The 19,106-nt window shown below is 44.5% G+C and overlaps 1 long non-coding RNA gene across 1 annotated transcript in view; it reads right to left on the bottom strand.

Moving 5' to 3' along the window:
* Positions 1-19,106, bottom strand: part of LOC115181944 (uncharacterized) — a 29,139-nt gene that overhangs the window by 4,352 nt on the left and 5,681 nt on the right. Inside the window, exon 2 of the long non-coding RNA XR_003873570.1 lies at positions 18,682-18,802. This is a non-coding gene — a long non-coding RNA (uncharacterized LOC115181944). The remainder of the gene's footprint in view (positions 1-18,681; positions 18,803-19,106) is intronic.

The raw sequence follows: 19,106 nt of genomic DNA, 5'->3' as shown, positions 1-19,106 counted from the left end.
GGAAACCATGTGTTTGATGTGTTTAATACCATTCCAATGACTCCATTCCAGCTATTATTATGAGTCGTCCTCCCCTCAGCAGCCTCCACTGGTTCTATTGTACTGAACGCAACCCTGGCTTTGCCAGTATTTTGTAAGCTCAGAAAAGGGACATATTTGTTTGTGAGTAGGCTGTATTTTCTTTCACAGTACCCATAACCTGTTTCCCCAAATCCAGTTTTGCATTGAGTACAGCTTGATTCATTTGTAGAAATTTTTTATTTTTTTTGTCCAATTATAGTTTATTCCTACAACTGCTACCACTACCATTATTTTTTAAATAAATATCAAAACATTTTACCATATACTTTTAAGACGGTAAGACATCTTTACCTTTTCAAAAACACAGGAAATGATTCCCGCAGACACTGTCCATGTATATACTGTATGGGCTGTCCAGTCCTGAATATTTCCTCCATGGTCGTGGCTACAGGCCATGAACTCTTCTCCACCCCATTAGGATTTGAGGGCTAGCCTAGCGGAAAGGCTCCTCATGAGCCATAAATAGCACACTAGTCCCTTTATCCATTTGACCAGGGCTCTATGAGACCAGAGCCCTATGGCTCAAAAATAGTCCACTATAGGGAATATGGTGCCATTTGGGACTTAGCCCCTGTGTCTTAGCCTACACTAGAGAGAAATGTGGCCAGGCGGGCCAGTTCCTGGAAGAACATGTCTGGCACTAGTAGCGTCTGACAGTCAGTGCAGTGACATTGATTCACTAGCCCACTACTGGTACACAAGCACATACTCCAACTAGCTACTGTGGAGGAGGCAGGCTGAATCACAATACTGAGCCACTCAATTAGCATCGTTGCTCTTGCTCCGTTGAATGCAGTGTGTCTGTCTCCACTAGCAGTGAGGCTATGAGAACTGTCTGAATGAACACAGCAGAGCTTATTTCATTACCTTCTAACATCACCTCTGGTTCTAGTTCTGGAGGGAGCAGAGATGTCAGATATGGATTTGGAAGCACTAAACTCGTATGACTAAAACTGAATCTGTAATCCAGCTGGTATGATCTCAACAAAAAAAGATATGAATTACTTGAAACATGAAACTACTGTACAAACTGACACCTATTGCATGTATGTACCCACCAGTCCCCATACCCCATGCATGTACCCACCAGTCCCCACACCCCATGCATGTACCCACCAGTCCCCACACCCCATGCATGTACCCACCAGTCCCCACACCCCACGCATGTACCCACCAGTCCCCACACCCCATGCATGTACCCACCAGTCCCCACACCCCATGTATGTACCCACCAGTCCCCACACCCCATGCATGTACCCACCAGTCCCCACACCCCATGCATGTACCCACCAGTCCCCACACCCCATGCATGTACCCACCAGTCCCCACACCCCATGCATGTACCCACCAGTCCCCACACCCCATGTATGTACCCACCAGTCCCCACACCCCATGCATGTACCCCCCAGTCCCCACACCCCATGCATGTACCCACCAGTCCCCACACCCCATGCATGTACCCACCAGTCCCCACACCCTATGTATGTACCCACCAGTCCCCACACCCCATGCATGTACCCACCAGTCCCCAAACCCCATGCATGTACCCACCAGTCCCCACACCCCATGCATGTACCCACCAGTCCCCACACCCCATGTATGTACCCACCAGTCCCCACACCCCATGCATGTACCCACCAGTCCCCACACCCCATGTATGTACCCACCAGTCCCCACACCCCATGCATGTACCCACCAGTCCCCACACCCCATGTATGTACCCACCAGTCCCCACATCCCATGCATGTACCCACCAGTCCCCACACCCCATGAATGTACCCACCAGTCCCCACACCCCATGCATGTACCCACCAGTCCCCACACCCCATGCATGTACCCACCAGTCCCCACACCCCATGTATGTACCCACCAGTCCCCACACCTCATGCATGTACCCACCAGTCCCCACACCCCATGCGCACACTTGGGTCTTCTGAGCATATAATTTTGATCCAGGGAAAGGTTGGAGCCGTACATTTAGTGGGTTGCACTCTCTTGAATCAGCACACATGCTCCCTTCCTGCCCTGTTTAAACACTCCTCTGACCTAGAGTAACCTTCAGCCCAAGGTGTCCAGGGAGCAGGATTTAGCAGCGTTTTACCAGACGAGCCTGACACTAATGAAATGGATGCGACTTTAACAGAACAGGAGCAAGAAAGAAAGAGCTGCTGGTCTCTTTATCAACGTCTCCAACTCATCCATCCATCACCACCTGTCCCTCACACATACACACACACACACACACACACACACACACACACACACACACACACACACACACACACACACACACACACACACACACACACACACACACACACACACACACACACACACATACTCACACACACACACACACTCACACAGCATGCACTGGGAGCACTTCCTGTGCTGCCTCCCAGTGCTCCTCTTACTACCCCCCTCTTTATTGATTGTGCATTTGAGAAGCCAGCAGACAGACGTACAGCAGGCTATTAACACACAATCTATTCCACAGGAATGGGGAACAAACCAAGGCAGGACCAAAGAGGACAGAGATTCAGAGATTCAGAGATTCACATACATCCGTGCCCTTCAAGATTTGGACACCATGCAAGGAAAATGTCACCAATTTCACTGTATTTTTGGCCTTTGTAGAGAAATGGTGATGGATGAAGTAATCTCAGTTTCATGTGCATAAATTATGATGACTTACGGTGGAACTATGATACAGTGCAAAACGTGTTAAACCGACTTCATAATTGTAGTATTCCATCGTACTGGAATAATTCATGCATTTTCATTTCCGCCCCGAGGCAGACACAGCAGGCAATTAGGAGAACGAAGGTGTTGCATTAGCTAGCTGACTAATCCAACCAGGAAACCACAGTCTACACGTCCCAGAGGCTAGCTAGCTGTCTGATGCTGAGAGGAGGCAGGCCAGCCTCAACACACATAGACACACACACACCAGAACAATGCCACAATCACAGAGACAGAGCTAGGGGAGAGATTCCCTCCTTTCACTTCTCTCAGCTGCCTCCACTTCTCTGTCATAGTCACACAGCACACAACACACTGATGAGAAAATTATAGAGTTGGGATGGAGATGGATAGATAAGGAAGTATTCCTCTGTTCACATCCCCTCTTCCTCCCTCTTCCATCAACTCCAGGATTACACACTGATTAGGGAAGCCACGACAGGCACAACAAACTAAATTAAAGAATATGCAATATATAAATCACAGGAAAATGCTAATCGCATTCAATCATGTACCGTTGTGCTATCACATTATTCTATGAGCTGGGAAATTTAATAGCGTAACGTTTTATCACCCCACTCATAAAGAAGGGAGGCAAGCATGTAATCATTGAATATCAACAGATTCCTTTTTCAGCTTTTTTTAAGCATTTTGCCTCTTAGCTTTCAGTTTCCAGGATTGCAGAAATCAAAAAACTACACCCGACAGAAAAGAAGGGGAGGAGGGCGGAGAGAAGAAAACAGGTGCACCAAGGACTGGGACAAAGAGAGAGAGAGAGAGAGGGTAAGAGAGAGAAAAAAGAGAAAGTAAGAGGAAAACAGGAAGTGGCAAAGACAGAAAGCGACAGACAGAAAGAGCAAAGAAGTAGGAGAGAAAACTGGGTGAAAGGAGAAAAGTGTCCAGAGCCAGACAGAGTCAGACAGAGGACCTAAGCACCATGACCGACTAGCGTTTCTCCTGAGTGGTTTCTTTTATCCGCTTCCTTTTTGATGTGCCACCCGTTTCTTCTTCTCCTCCACCCGTCTATCCCTCCATCCTCCTCTCTCTACATTAAAGAGCTGCAGTGCCCCCCAGAGCTAGCAAGGTTATTTGAACAAACAAACAGAAGCAACAAAAGGCAAAACACATCTCTGTCTACAGCACATCCACTGATGACTATGACAACAACCCAGGGAGGCCTCCCGAAGGCTTCCACATTATGGAGATAATTATCTGTCTATGGTGATGAATGTGTTTACCGTATTAAATGCCAAACCTTTCTCATCAGCAGAGAAACAAATGAACCCAAATGCGCCTGCCTCAACTTGCACGGGCAAACAAACATACACCACTGCATAAATGCATGCACGCACGCACGCACGCACGCACGCACGCACACACACACACACACACACACACACACACACACACACACACACACACACAAACACACACACACACACACACCGTGTTCAGAACAAGAACAGTATGCACCCATTGAACATTTGTTTACTGAACAAAGCTTTCTTACAAAAATGCATTTCTCTTCACTGATCTGTGAATGACGATATAGGCTATGTAGTACTGAAACAATAGAGAACTGTTGAGGAACCAAGGACATCTTGGAATGAGTCATTTAATTATCTGTCTCTCTTCAACCTCTAATTGCAAAGTCAAAAGTCTCTCACAAAACAAGATAACGCATATTCAACTCTTCCTATGTTGGAGCTTAACCATTTCAACCCAAGTACAACTGAAAAGTTGCCAGTAATAGAATGAAAAAGAACAAGTCTCAGTAAGTCAGTCTGTCACACTTCTGTCTCTTAGTAAGATGATTAAACAGGCCTGGTGGTGAATGAGTTCTCCTCTCTCCCTAAAAGGTTCTGTCTCGGTCTGGTCTGTTGTTTTAGAGTTCCTCCCCTCACAGACACCACTTCATGTTTAGCTGCACTTCATTTTAATTAGGAGACTAAATGTGGGAGGAAATGGATAGAGCGGGGGAGGAGCTACTAAACGTGGGAGGAAATGGATAGAGCGGGGGAGGAGCTGCTAAACGTGGGAGGAAATGGATAGAGCGGGGGAGGAGCTGGGAGGGCAGTCTGGTGCGTATCTGTCTGTATAAATGTTTTCTGTTTCCCTGTGTCTGTTTCCCAGTATTGGTCCTAATGTTTATATGAGGACACACATAACTGTGCTCTGAAGGGAATAGGATGCACTGAGAGGAGACTAGACTGCTCTCTCTCCCTCTGCTTCTGCCTCTCGCTCTCCACCTCTCCCTCTCTCTCCTTCTACCCCTCTCTCCATCTCTGTCTCTCTACCTCTCCCTCTTTCTCCTTCTATCCCCCCTCTCTCTCTCTCTCTCTCTCTCTCTCAACCTTTACCATCTCTCCTTCTCTGCCCTGTCTCTCTCTCTGTCTCTCGCTATCTCTCTCTTTCTGACACTCTCTCTCTCTCTCTCTCTCTCTCTCTCTCTGTGTCCGTCTCACTCTACCTTCGGCCCCCCTATCTCCCTGGTCCTCCCCACCCACAACACACTGACCTTTCTCCATGTTTAGCACGTCACATCAGATCCTCCACCTTCCGACAGAGAGGAAAGACAGAGTCTATTTTCACATCTCCTTCATTAGGCTTATAGATTGATTATATGTGCAAAGAAGCAAACATTCATTAAGTAGCCCTAAACATCATTTTCCCTCTCCTCCTCTCCTCTTCCTCCAATGAATGGTGTGATGGCGTGCAGAGCCTTTTGTGAGTGATGCCCAGTGGCGCAATCATGAAAGAGAGCAATTATCCCACACAGACTATACGCAGTGCTGCCACCATGGCCCTTCCTATTTCTGTGTTGGTTGGAATGGATGCAGTGTTAAATATAACCCTAATTGGGTGACATCTGTAGCCCAGATTATCTTCTTCTTGCCACACAAGCAAATTGCAGAAGTGGTTTAACAAACACTTTTATTGGCTGTTAATGACAAATAGATGAATTGCTTTGGTGGTTGGTCTGTAGCACTTAGAATCCCACAGCCTCGGCTGGCCCTAAAACAACCTCTGTGTAGCTTTTTCAACACATCGCGGTGACGGAGGGGACGCGGCTAACTGTGTGTGTGTGTCTGTCTTTGTGTAAGCGTGCGTGCCTGCGTTTGCGCGTGTGCCTGCCTGCATGTGTGTGCATCTCCGTGCCAGCATGAGAGTGTGTGTGTGTGTGTGTGTGTGTGTGTGTGTGTGTGTGTGTGTGTGTGTGTGTGTGTGTGTGTGTGTGTGTGTGTGTGTGTGTGTGTGTGTGTGTGTGTGTGTGTGTGTGTGTGTGTGTGTGTGTGTATATGTATGTGTGTCTGTGCAGCCAGGTCACCCATCCATGTCTGAGGATGTCGGGAGATGACTTGGCATCTGCCTCTGGTGCCAAGGGTTGCAAGTATAAATCCAGCAATATAAATATTTGTGTGTGTGTGTGTGTGTGTGCGTGTGCGTGTGCGTGTGCGTGTGCGTGTGTGTGTGGTGGGTAGTGCATGGAATAGGAAATGTCTCGTCTTCTCTTCCTAACACCCACATCACACAGTGGGGAATGTTACAGATGGCCAAGTGACGGTCCTTTATTCCATCAAGCATAATTTACTGCATTAACGGCGCTTTGTGCTTGGACATAATCACATAAATATGAAAGGGAATTTTACTGGATACAAAATCAAATCAATCCATATCACATACAAATCAAATAAGCCAGTCAGTAAACAAAAGGAGAGTGGGATTAGTGCTGCTGAATATCGTATTCTCCTGGCAACTTTCACAATTTACACTTCTTTTTATGTGGCGATAATATTTGCTATGAATTTCCATAGCAATAGGAAATATGTTTATGCAAAATAGGACCTCATGAACCAAGAAATCCCCCATTACTGCTGCTTTGCCTGTGAGCGCCAACTCTATTCCACAAGTTTCTGCCAAACCACCAACACCTCAACCCACAGAAATGAATAATATAGTGAAACCATAGGGGAGACTGGAGAAAGTTGAGCCAAAGGGATAAGTTGAGCCACCCTTGTTTCTAGGAAACCCTACACAAAATGAATCATCTGACCAAATATTTAGGATGAGGTCATCATGTCATGGAGTCTGTGAAGGAAGAAAGCAAATAGAAAAAGTGGTATGCAAGTTAGGTCCAAAAAAAAGCAGACTTTCACCAAGTCAAATGAATTGATTGTGTTAGAGGTTTCGTGATGTTTGTATCTAAACCAAAGCAGATACTTTTAATATTGTCCTATACATCACTTGGGATCTCTAAAAGCTTCAATATGAGATCTGAAATCTACAATTGAAGTCCATCCTTGTAGCTGTGTGGGCTAATATAGTCAAAATGTTTGCCTTGGGGTAAGATGAGCCATTGGCTATGGGCTATATTAAGACAATGGCTGATTCTGTGGCAACTTGAGAATATTTAAGTGATTTCTTGATGCAAGGCATTATATCTGGGATATGAGGTAACAACAGGGCCTGGCTTTTGTTAAAAGTATTTTTTTATATATAAAGTGCTTGTTAGCCTATGTTAAAAATGTTTCAAATTATTAAAAGACAAAAACGTGATTGTGATTGTGTTGAATTGTGTTTGGGTAATAAAGATAGACATATTTAATTCAGTACAGCAATTTGTAGGTGGCTTAATTTAACCTGTGCCTATGCTCAACCATCCCCATACCCAGGCTAAACTGTGCCAAGAGACCACTTTTTTTGGACAAGCTATGTTTTCAAAACTCTAATGTTTAAATGAATTCGGATTATTTCCAGGGATACACAACATCCTGAAAAATATATATACATATCTTTGTTAGAAAGAATACTATTTTTCCCTTGATGGAGTGATGCTGAATGTAAAAAGTGTCTCAACTGACCCCACTCTCCCCTACAATGTGGTATTACTGTCAAAGAGAAGAAAAAGACTTAGCAACACAATGTGCCAACATTAGTACGACTTCACTGCATGACGTCACAAGTTCATGACCTCACACCCTGACAGACACTCTGGCTTCAGACAAAAACAACGTTCTAACCGCAGCCGTATCAGAATACACTACACTGATACAGTATCAGGACTAACTGCAAAATCAGCTATCTGACAGTATTGAGACAATAACAGTCTGTTACAGTGAATCTGCCATGACTTAATATGGGACATCTGGGGGGAAAGAGAGAGAGAGGAAGTGTGTTTATGTGTATCAGTGTAGGATATCTATGGCAATTGTGTGTATTTTGCCTATCAGAGTGTGAGTGCCTGTCTGCTGGTTTGTCAGTGTTTGTGTTTATAGAGAAAGTGTCTGCCTGTGTGTGAGTGTTTGTGTGATAAATCAAATCAAATTTTATTTGTCACATACACATGGTTAGCAGATGTTAATGTGAGTGTAGCGAAATGCTTGTGCTTCTAGTTCCGACAATGCAGTAATATCCAACGAGTAATCTGACCTAACAATTTCACAACAATTACCTTATATACACAAGTGTAAAGGAATGAATAAGAATATGTACATAAAAATATATATGAATGAGTGATGGTATAGAACGGCATAGGCAAGTTGCAGTGGATGGTATAGAGTACAGTATATACATATGAGATGAGTAATGTAGGGTATGTAAACGTATAAAAGTGGCATTGTTTAAAGTGGCTAGTGATACATTACATCAAGATGGCAAGATGCAGTAGATGGTATAGAGTACAGTATATACATATGAGATGAGTAATGTAGGGTATGTAAACATATAAAAGTGGCATTGTTTAAAGTGGCTAGTGATACATTACATAAAGATGGCAAGATGCAGTAGATGGTATAGAGTACAGTATATACATATGAGATGAGTAATGTAGGGTATGTAAACATTATTTGAAGTGGCATTGTTTAAAGTGGCTAGTGATAGAGAAAGTGTGTGAGTGTTTGTGTTTATAGAGAAAGTGTGTGAGTGTTTGTGTTTATAGAGAAAGTGTCTGCCTGTGTGTGAGTGTTTGCGTGATAGAGAAAGTGTGTGAGTGTTTGTGTGCTAGAGAAAGTGTGTGAGTGTTTGTGTGATAGAGAAAGTGAGCGCTGAAGAACAAGACATTCCGGCTATATTCCCTCCCTGTATTATTTAAGGCGTTGCAATCAAATTTCACACGTTGTGTTCCAGGCCGTTGTGTAGAAGTACAGTCTATTTTGGGGTTGAATCATGTTACTTCTCCTGCTGGAGATGTCAGGGAAAGCTTGTCACACACAATCAGGCTTTAAATGTTGCAGATAATTAGCCTTTGTTACTGCACTTGTCAGGGAACTACCCTGCTGCCACACTCCCACACACACACACGCACACACATATAGTGCATACATACACACGCTTGTGTACGAACCAACCCCCCTTCTCCCCCTAACTACACACCACTCCTCCCCTTGTGCTTGCCCAGAGTGTGTGAATTAGATCTATTTCCCAGCCATGCACCACATATCTCAACAAAGAGGCTCAGAGAAAGACCAGAACTCAAAGTTTTTGTGAGCTCCGATTAAAGTGGTTCACGCTGAGTGATATGGAGCTCAGATACAGTATCAGAACCAGATACAGACACAGGGACAACCATCACCTCACATCCTGTCAGACGCACAGAGATCCCATGGTACCCTGAGGATGTGCTGTAGGCAGTAGGGGGGCAGGGCATTCCCAGAGCTGTTTGCTTTTCTAGTTCTGGTTGGTTAGCTCCCAGCACTGTGGCATTGTTAGCACAGTCCATTGTTGTTTAACTAGCTAACGTTAGCTGGCTGGCTCGTTAGCTAACGTTATGTGACGTGTGTACAACAACAGTTGAATATGGCCGGTGTCCGTAATCGTCTGCAAAAAAGGGTAATGAAAATGTTGCCAGCAGAGCTGGTTAGGCTGCTTTCATGTTATCCAGAGGTAAACAAATCATCGGCCAGAGCGTCAAGGGTGCGAGCGAAACGAGATGCGTGGGGCTAAAGCTTAAGAGGGTGTGAACAATGCTTAATGAGGTAGACAAAGAAGAGCTCTTCACTGCATACCAAAACATTCAAAGGTGATTTTTTCAAAAGTGAGTTTACAACTTGATCAACTTTCAAAGCAGAATTAGTTTCCCATTGTTCCTCAAATGCAGTGTATGATATACCATTTTGTAGCTCTGAGTCTCTACTTTTATCCAATGTAAAAAACACCATTTCAAATTTTGCAACATAAGACCGAATCCAGGTGGAGTCACATTTTCAAACAAAAAATATAAATATATAAATTAAAAGTACAAAAATAATTAAATAAATAAAGAGAATAGAGAGAGGGCACAATGAGGACACAGAGAGCAGCCCTGTCCTGTGTGTATATCTATCTATCTATCTATCTATCTATCTATCTATCTATCTATCTATCTATATATATATATATATATATATATATATATATACTGCTCAAAAAAATTAAGGGAACACTTAAACAACACATCCTAGATCGGAATGAAATAAATAATCTTATTAAATACTTTTTTCTTTACATAGTTGAATGTGCTGACAACAAAATCACACAAAAATAATCAATGGAAATCCAATTTATCAACACATGGAGGTCTGGATTTGGAGTCACACTCAAAATTAAAGTGGAAAACCACACTACAGGCTGATCCAACTTTGATGTAATGTCCTTAAAACAAGTCAAAATGAGGCTCAGTAGTGTGTGTGGCCTCCACGTGCCTGTATGACCTCCCTACAACGCCTGGGCATGCTCCTGATGAGGTGGCGGATGGTCTCCTGAGGGATCTCCTCCCAGACCTGGACTTAAGCATCCGCCAACTCCTGGACAGTCTGTGATGCAACGTGGCGTTGGTGGATGGAGCGAGACATGATGTCCCAGATGTGCTCAATTGGATTCAGGTCTGGGGAACGAGCGGGCCAGTCCATAGCATCAATGCCTTCCTCTTGCAGGAACTGCTGACACACTCCAGCCACATGAGGTCTAGCATTGTCTTGCATTAGGAAGAATCCAGGGCCAACCGCACCAGCATATGGTCTCACAAGGGGTCTGAGGATCTCATCTCGGTACCTAATGGCAGTCAGGCTACCTCTGGCGAGCACATGGAGGGCTGTGCGGCCCCCCAAAGAAAAGCCACCCCACACCATGACTGACCCACCGCCAAACCGGTCATGCTGGAGGATGTTGCAGGCAGCAGAACGTTCTCCACGGCGTCTCCAGACTCTGTCACGTCTGTCACGTGCTCAGTGTGAACCTGCTTTCATTTGTGAAGAGCACAGGGCGCCAGTGGCGAATTTGCCAATCTTGGTGTTCTCTGGCAAATGCCAAACGTCCTGCACGGTGTTGGGCTGTAAGCACAACCCCCACCTGTGGACGTCGGGCCCTCATACCACCCTCATGGAGTCTGTTTCTGACCGTTTGAGCAGACACATGCACATTTGTGGCCTGCTGGAGGTCATTTTGCAGGGCTCTGGCAGTGCTCCGCCTGCTCCTCCTTGCACAAAGGCGGAGGTATCGGTCCTGCTGCTGGGTTGTTGCCCTCCTACGGCCTCCTCCACGTCTCCTGATGTACTGGCCTGTCTCCTGGTAGCGCCTCCATGCTCTGGACACTACGCTGACAGACACAGCAAACCTTCTTGCCACAGCTCGCATTGACGTACCATCCCGGATGAGCTGCACTACCTGAGCCACTTGTGTGGGTTGTAGACTCCGTCTCATGCTACCACTAGAGTGAAAGCACCGCCAGCATTCAAAAGTGACCAAAACATCAGCTAGGAAGCATAGGAACTGAGAAGTGGTCTGTGGTCCCCACCTGCAGAACCACTCCTTTATTGGGGGTGTCTTGCTAATTGCCTATAATTTCCACCTGTTGTCTATTCCATTTGCACAACAGCATGTGAAATTTATTGTCAATCAGTGTTGCCTCCTAAGTGGACAGTTTGATTTCACAGAAGTGTGATTGACTTGGAGTTACCTTGTGTTTTTTAAGTGTTCCCTTTATTTTTTTGAGCAGTGTATATATATATACAGTACCAGTCAAAAGTTTGGACACACCTACTCTTTTAAGGGTTTTTCCTTCATTTTTGCTATTTTCTACATTGTAGAATAATAGTGAAGACATCAACAATATGAAATAATATGTATTAACCAAAAAAGTGTTGAACAAATCTAAATATATTTTAGATTCTACAAAGTAGCCACCCTTTGCCTTGATGACAGCTTTGCACACTCTTGGCATTCTCTCAACCAGCTTCACCTGGAATACTTTCCCAACAGTCTTGATGGAGTTCCCACATATGCTGAGCACTTGTTGGTTTCTTTTCCTTCACTCCACGTTCCAACTCATCCCAAACCATCTCAATTGGGTTGAGGTTGGGTGAGTGTGGAGGCCAGGTCATCTGATGCTATAAGGGCACAAGGCGAGACCCAGATGCATACACGGGAGGCAGATGGTTTGAGTCTTTGATATTTATTAATAATCGAAAGGGGTAGGCAAGAGGATGGTCGTGGACAGGCAAAAGGTCAAAACCTGTTCAGAGTTCAGGAGGTACAGTGTGGCAGGCAGGCTCGAGGTCAGGGCAGGCAGAATGGTCAGGCAGGCGGGTACAGAGTCCAGAAAACAGGAAAGGGTCAAAACCGGGAGGACTAGCAAAAGAGAATAGAGAAGGCAGGAGCACGGGAAAAACTCGCTGGTTGACTTGAAACATACAAGACGAACTGGCACAGACAGACCGAAAACACAGGTTTAAATACCTAGGGGATAATGGGGAAGATGGGTGACACCAGGAGGAGGTGGAGACAAGCACAAGGACAGGTGAAACAGATCAGGGTGTGAAAGATGCAGCACTCCATCACTCTCTTTCTTGGTCAAATAGCCCTTACACAGCCTGGAGGTGTGCTGGGTCATTGTCCCATTGAAAAACAAATGATAGTCCCACTAAGCGCAAACCAGAAAGGATGGCGTATTGCTGCAGAATGCTGTGGTAGCCATGTTGGTTAAGTGTGCCTTGAATTCTGAATAAATCACAGACAGTGGCTCCAGCAAAGAACCATCACACCTCCTCCTCCATGCTTCACGATGGGAACCACACGTGGAGATCAACTGCTCACCTATTCTGTGTCTCACAAAGACACGCCGTTTGGAACAACAAATCTCAAATTTGGATTAATCAGACCAAAAGACAGATTTACACCGGTCTATTGTCCATTGCTCGTGTTTCTTGGCCCAAGCAAGTCTCTTCTTATTATTGGTGTCCTTTAGTAGTGGTTTCTTTGCAGCAATTCAACCATGAAGGCCTGATTCACACAGTCTCCTCTGAACAGTTGATGTTGAGATGTGTCTGTTACTTGAACTCTGTGAAGTATTTATTTGGGCTGCAATCTGAGGTGCAGTTACTTCTAATGAACGTATCCTCTGCAGCAGAGGTAACTCTGGGTCTTCCATTCCTGTGGCGGTCCTCATGAGAGCCAGTTTCATCATAGAGCTTGATGGTTTTTGTGACTGCACTTGAAGAAACTTTAAAGTTCTTGAAATTTTCTGGATTGACTGGCCTTCATGTCATATAATAATGGACTGTCGTTTCTCTTTGTTTATTTGAGCTGTTCTTGCCATAGTAGGGACTTGGTCTTTTACCAAATAGGGCTATCTTCTGTATACCACCCCTACCTCGTCACAACACAACTGATTGGCTCAAACGCACTAAGAAGGAAGGAAATTCCACAAATTAACTTTTAACAAAGCACACCTTTTAAATTAAGTGCATTCCAGGTGACTACCTCATGAAGCTGGTTGAGAGAATGCAAAGAGTGTGCAAAGCTGTCATCAAGGCAAAGGGTGGCTACTTTGAAGAATCTCAAATTGTTTTCATGTCTTCAGTATTATTCTACAATGTAGAAAATAGTACAAATAAAGAAAAACCCTGGAATGAGTAGGTGTGTCCAAACTTTTGACTGGTACTGTATATATACATGTGATTTTGGTTTTTGGTTTAAAAAAATACTGTAAAATCACAAGCAATTCAGCTTAAAAAAAGATTTATTTAGAAAATCCCAAGTATTCCCACAAATCCAAAGAGGGACATACATGATTGTGTCTCAAGGCAATCAAGGTATGAAACAATTGTTATTTTCAAATTCAATCTCTTTTTGTTCTTAGTTGTGGTCATTTGGAGTGTACAAATGATTATAGCTATGTATGTTCCGGACCCCAACCATCCGCACTGACAAAAATCATCTTTCGGCTGAATCTAGTTGCCTACCCCTGATGTAGAGTTACATAAGCGAGTGATGATGACAAATGGAAGTCAATAGAAGATCCAGAGATGACTGGGCCTTGAAAGTGATGACTAAGCAGGCTTTTAAATATGATGACTAGAATGAGGGCGTGAGTATGAATAATAAGCTGATGACTAGGCTTTGGGTAGGCTTTATCATGGGCCCCTTAGGGACACTAGAGTATTAGAAAGTTAGAGAGAGAGAGACCAGAGGCCTGGGAATAGAGACAGAGACCAGGAAGACCAGAGGCCTGGGAATAGAGACAGAGACCAGGGAGACCAGAGGCCTGGGAATAGAGACAGAGACCAAGGAGACCAGAGGTCTGGGAATAGAGAGAGGGCACAATGAGGACACACAGAGCAGCCCTGTCCTGTGGGAATCTCCACTCAGCTGGGGTGCCACGGGTCTGCGATTGTGTGTGTGTGTGTGTGTGTGTGTGTGTGTGTGTGTGTGTGTGTGTGTGTGTGTGTGTGTGTGTGTGTGTGTGTGTGTGTGTGTGTGTGTGTGTGTGTGTGTGGGCATGCATGCAGGCAGGCAGGCAGGCAGGCAGTAGAGGTTCCCAGTCCAGGACTGAAGGGCTCTATAGAGACGGTCTCTCTCTCTCCTCCTCTTCCTTCATTACCATTCAGACAGGACCAGCTAACCACACTCTGCCATGACGGCTGAAATATTTACCACTTTCTGTTTACCCACAACTACCCTGACTGACAAGACCACACACCCCCAAGTTCACACCTTCTCTTCCCCTTTAAACTCCATCCTTCTCTTTTTTATTTTCCTGTCGTTTAACTTGCTGATGGCTGTCTGTCTGTCTCCCGGCGACGGCGGCGTCTTCCTGGAGCACCTCATGCTCATTGTGTCGATAATGGAGTCTTGAGTGACAGATTTTAATCCTGCCCTCCCCTAATGATATTTTCTCTCCCCCCGGTGTGTCGCCCGCTATCAAAATGTCACAGGCAGATTTACAAGTGCTGAGCTGCCAAACAAAGCTTATTTTAGTCCGGGGATCCCAGGGAGGGCCTGATATCCATATACAGTATACTACAAATCAATGGTAGAATATTTACCACTGTCACCTGCAGCCTAACGATTGCAAATGGCTCACATACATACAAACAAATAAATTAGTTCTTAACTAAAATAACTCACTGTGTGTCCGTATTTGCATGTGCGTGCGTGTGTGCGTGCATGAGTGTGCATGTATGTGCGAGTGCGCGTGTGTGCGTGTGTGCGTGTGTGCGTGTGTGCGTGTGTGTGTGTGTGTGTGTGTGTGTGTGTGTGTGTGTGTGTGTGTGTGTGCGTGCGTGCGTGCGTGTGTGTGTGTGTGTGTGCATGTGATAGGAGAGTAAATAGAGAGCATAGCCTACCTCATCTTCTGTCCTCTGCCTCTTTCCTTCTCTTTTAAGGCTTAGAACATGAGCTCTGGACAACCAATTGCCTAGACTCCCTTTCCCTCTCTTTCTCTCTCTCCCTCTCCTACTCTCCCTTTCTTTCTTTCACTTTCTCTCTCTCGTTCTCTCTCTCCATCACTCCCTCTCTTTCTCCCTCTTCAATTCCTTCTCCCTTTCCTCTCTTTCTCCCTCTCTTTCTCTCTATCCCTCTCCTTCTCTCCCTCTCTTTCTCGCTCCCCCATTCCCTCTCCATTTCCCTCTCTGTCTTTCTCTATCCATCTCACTCCATCCCTCTGTCTCTCTTTTACCATGCCAGAAGGATTTAGTGTGATATTGCTCATCATCATACTCAAAAAAACATGACATGGCTTTGGGGCACAATTACCCAAGTTAACAACTATTACTAAAGCTTCATCACAGTCCTCTCCCCAAGGGTTAGACCATAGATCCTGTACGGCTATACAGGCCCTTTGTGTAATATGCTTCTGATATCCCTGATTCCATATGTATCCAAAGGCTATGCACATCTACTCATACATACTGAAATGAAATGTGCATCTTCCTGCACTGGGAATGGAATAGAAATCTTCCTGGCTTCCTCCATATGTACCAAAATAAAATACATCTTCCATTTGTATACAGCGGCAATGTACTTCTGTCTCTTACTCCATACAACCCCAGGGAGCTGGATGGTCATGTGGGAATGATATGGGATGGGCCGCACAGAAGTAATGTAAGTGTGTGTGGAGGGGGTGGTAGCACAAACACACACACACCGAGCTCTGGTGACATTAGTAGAACAGGGGTGTATATGTGGTGCCAGCTCTGGCCCTGGCAGAGCTCCATGGTGAATGTGGCTGATTACACTGTGTGTGTGTGTGTGTGTGTGTGTGTGTGTGTGTGTGTGTGTGTGTGTGTGTGTGTGTGTGTGTGTGTGTGTGTGTGTGTGTGTGTGTGACCCCACTGCCACTAAACAACAACATGTACAGGACTAGCTGCCCTTCCTTCAAACCAAACCTTCCAGTTCTACCCTCTATTACTCCGGTCATATAATATAACAGCAAGGTTGTCGTAGCAGCATGGGACGCATTGCCTTTCCCAAAACACAAATACTGATTGCAATAGATGACAGAAAACTGAAAATATGCATCAGGAGCGTATGCAAATTACCTTCAATTTAGTTTTTGAAGGTAATTCAAAAACAGACCAATTATTGACTCTGTACACCACATGGCTGTGCAGATCACATTGAATGAATGATCCAGTGACACTATCAGTCTGCCCACCTCTCTCTCCCTCTATCCCTCTCACTCACCCCATCCCTCTTTCCATCCCTCCACATCTACTTCTTTACTTACACCCTTCTGCAACCATCACTCCACTACCCCCTATATCCACATGATCCAATCATCCCACAGAGGAATACTCAGCCTCAGTATCCTCAGACAACTGCCAATAATCCAGAGAGGGTCTGAGGAAAGTTAGGGAGATAGAGAGGGAGGGAAAGATAAGAGGGACAAGCACACTGTCTGAGCAGTGACAGAGGCTATCACTGTCAAACACTCCACACTGACCCAGCCCATCCATCAACACTGTCCTCCACAGAGATACAGAGAGGGGCACGGACGGAAGGGTAGGATAGGAGGGGAGAGGAGAGGAGGAGAGGAGAGGAGGGGAGAGGAGGAGAGGAGACAGTAAATCTCGAATGATTTACCAAACACACAAAGGCAATGTCCAATATGCCACACATAGGCATCGGACCCTAATCACTATATAGGGACACTCAAGAGAGAGCACCCAAACTACAGAACATGCCCAGTAGGCCTAGAACCACAGTGTACAGTCCACACTCTCAGCTGCAGCTAGCGTCGTCTACAACAAAACAAACATGTTGGACTAAATGGAACGGAACGTTTGAGGTCACAGACAAACACATGCTTCACTTCACAAGAACTCTTCCATAGTAGCTGACTATGACAGACTGGACAGTCAGCACTTCTGAACCAGATGTTGTCACTCTTCTGTTGGAGAGACAAATGCAGTATGTAGTAAACAATTTAACTAATGTAAGACAAATGACTAACAGATGTACTCTGGATCCGATACGGCCGTTTGGTTGGGACTGCTTTTTATGCCTTTTTTTTATGATAATGACAATCCTTCCGCAGCTGAGCGCTAGCTAACATCTGTTCGGAAACTCTAGAATAGGATAGTGGGGATGGGAGATGCATGGGTCTATGATTATAGTGAGATTACTGCAGGACTTTCAATGTTGCCTGCATAAACTTGCATAAACACATGTAGAAGGAAAAGAAAAACCCGGCTGTGATTATCCAACGGTGCGTACTCCAGATTATGCAGACCAGACTCAACAATAGCAGCTAAGCATGTGATTTTTCTAAGCACAGCACATTTACACAGCATGATACCCATCTCATAGAACAGTCACCTGTAAAACCATGCAGAGCAGTACCTTACGTATTGACAACAGATTCCCACTATGGGGATCGATAAAGTACTGTGTCCATTGAAACTGAAACAGTATATTTTTTCAGGATAGAATATACAAGATCTACAGATGATAAGGTCAAAGACAATACATGTGGCTGTCAGTACACCTTCACTAATGTAGTGTATGATGCCCAAATGAACCCAACATACAAAAACAGCACCCAACCTTCAGGACAGCCCGTTGGGCCCTGTTTTAGTATGTTGGGTATAAGATATACAGTGCATTTGGAAAGTATTCAGACTCCTTGACTTTTTCCACATTTTGTTACGTTACAGCCTTATTCTAACATGGATTAAACAAAGGTTTTCCCTCATCGATCTACACACGTTACCCCATAATGACAAAGCAAAAACTGTTTTTTAGATTTTTTTTGCAAATGTATTACAAATAAAAAACGGAAATACCTTATTTACATCAGTATTCAGACATAGAACATCATAACATACTATGTCACACGATCAGACATTTATGCTAATTCAACTTAATCTATATCAACTCTTCATTTCCCCCTAAAATCTTATTTTTTTCTTTCCTTTTGTCTGTATACTGTAATTCAGCATTCAGCTGTGAATGTGTGCAAGCTCAAATAAACCTTACTACATCCTTATCTTCTCTTTTCTGTTGCAACATGTGGAATTAAGTATGATTCTGAGTGCTACCACTCAGTGTTATAATTCCGATATGGACAAGCTTAAAACAACTGCAGCCTATAATAACACTCACTTTTAGGGTTGCAAAATTCCTGGAACTTTCAAAAACGTCCGTTTCCCAGAGATCCTGGTTGTAGGATTTTGGATTTCCTGGTTATTCCCTCCTGATACCGGGAAACCTCCATCTGGGATTTCTGAGGAAGAAAAACAGAGCATTTAATGACGGTTCCAGGAATTTTGCAACCCTACTCACTTTCAAGTCCACGATCAAATGAATTATCCGCTATATGAAAGTGAGGTAGACTACATGTCAACTTCCAAAAATATAAACAGATTATTTGATCCTATGTACAACAACTTTCAGCATTTTGACATTTTTCTAATGATACAGCTTTCAGCATATTAATGAATTGAATGATTTTAATGATACCATGATGCTCAGTCAACCAATTAGAGTGGAGAATAGAGGTAACTCTGATGAGTTCCTGCGTTGACGCT

Source organism: Salmo trutta, chromosome 3 (genome assembly GCF_901001165.1).
Source record: "Salmo trutta chromosome 3, fSalTru1.1, whole genome shotgun sequence".
NCBI classification, from domain to species: domain Eukaryota; kingdom Metazoa; phylum Chordata; class Actinopteri; order Salmoniformes; family Salmonidae; genus Salmo; species Salmo trutta.
The sequence above is the reverse complement of the archived record's forward strand: the minus strand, read 5'-3'. Positions and strand labels throughout refer to the sequence as shown.